The following is a 2,061-nucleotide window of genomic DNA, read 5'->3' as shown; positions in this document are numbered from 1 at the left end:
TTGTGGTGTTTTTAATGGAGATATCAAAAGTTTAAATCCTTCGATCTAGCTACATATAAAGAGTTATTTGGTGCTTTATTTTATGGTATTTACCTCTCATTTGGTTATGTGGTTAGTTTAAAGAGAAACCCTTTAAACTCTCTTATTTTATCTTTTTATTGAATATAAATTTTAAAAATTTAACCGTTGGATTGTATTTTTTTATTTTTTTATATCATCTATATTAGCAAAATTTCAAGAAGATCAGAGATCAATAGCTATATTAATCAAATGTTTATATTTCAAATTTTTGTGATCTAAAATTGCATAAAAATAAGTTTATTGATTGAATAGTAAATACTATCTAATTAGAATGAAAATTTATGTACGTGTTAAGAACATAAAGAAAATGTAATCCAACAATTAAATCTTCAAAATTCATCTATACTATTTATAAGAGAATTTATCTCCTTGATCTGGATTTTTATGGTAAAAAAAATACGCTCATCTAGTATCTAATAACTTCTCTTACAAATGTTTTAGGAATAGGGTCAATAATCTCACACCATTCCCCCAAAAAAATCTCTTTATTGAACTAGACTTTTATGTGATTAAAAAAATACCCTTATATAAACAATGATCTCTTAGAAATAAGGACAATAATGTCAAATAAAAAATTTAAAACACATGTTTTCTACAACACCTACAACTATCGCTTTTGTGGGGGGCAAAAAGATCTTGATGGGAACGTGGGCCTTTTGGGCCGTGTTAAGGAAGGTCGACCTGACCCTGGGTTTGGAAGTTGTTAGTGCTATAGGTCGGCCCATACGCCGAGGATACGAGGATCCAGCCGAGGGTGAACTTACCCTCGGACGAGCACCTAAGAACTCGGGATTTCATAATAAAGGTTAGGGGATGACACAGTTAAGGCCAATGGTTAAAAGGGGTGAACCCTAGAACGCCCCAGAAGCACCGGTGTTGAAGAAATGTCAAAGATAAAGGCTGCTGCCTCCACATTAAAGACCCTGCACCTATCACCCTGGCCGCATTTATGGAGAAGTGACACCTGAACAGTGGAAGAGAAACTTCTGGTTACTATTCAAAGGCACTAAAAAAAGAAATATCTAAACTAAGGGAGAGGTGAGGCAACACGTGTACTAAAGCATTCAAAAGAGTAGTATATAAAGAGCAATTTAAGACAGAAAGGGGGAGGACTTTTGTAACCGAAAAAGAAAGATAAAGACTAAGAAGGGGATATAATATAAGAACAGCTCTCGGCTTACGTCCGAGGAGGCCAATTTATAATATTCCTTATTGTTTCCAAATATTCGAAATCCTTAGTTTGTCATTTAATCCCCAAATACTTCTAACTTGGGTTTCAAGCCCACACTCTACAAATTCGTATTGTTTAAGGCTCATTGGGCCTGAGCCCACAACTTTTCTTGGGTCCAGGTGTAATTGTGCACTTACAGCTTTGAATTCAAAAAGAGAGTTTTTAAAATTTTAAGCCTTTTTTTTTCCCTTTAAGTTCATCTTTCTTTTTCCCTCCTAAACTTTAGCCATTTTTTATTCCTAATAAAACACCTCGGTTAATTAAAAAAAAAAAACTAAGAGAACTCCTCAAATTTAGGCTTCTCTCCCCTAACATTCATCTTAAAATTCCTAAATTTTAGCCTTCTTTATTCTTTTTTCATCCAAATAAAACACCTCCATGTGATCCTTCACGTTGATCCTTTTCCCTCCCTAAAATTTAGCAATTTGTTTTCCTTTTTCATCCAAAATAAAATACCTCTATATTAAAAAAAAATTCTTCTAATTTAAACAAGAATTACTTATCCTTATCCCAATATTTTCAATATCACTTTTGTTATGAAACTCAAAAAAATATATCACTTTTATTATTATTGCAGACTCTAGTATACTAGAAATTATAAGGTTCTTATAGTGGACAATATAAGTTTAAAAATAAAATTACAGTTACTATTTATCTCTAAAGTTTATCTTTTTTATTTGTTTCTAAATAAATATATATATATATATATATATATCACGTTTATCTTTTTTTTTTTTTTTTTAATTCTC

The sequence above is a fragment of the Castanea sativa genome, chromosome 12 (genome assembly GCF_040712315.1).
Source record: "Castanea sativa cultivar Marrone di Chiusa Pesio chromosome 12, ASM4071231v1".
NCBI classification, from domain to species: domain Eukaryota; kingdom Viridiplantae; phylum Streptophyta; class Magnoliopsida; order Fagales; family Fagaceae; genus Castanea; species Castanea sativa.
Note: the sequence above shows the minus strand (reverse complement) of the source record.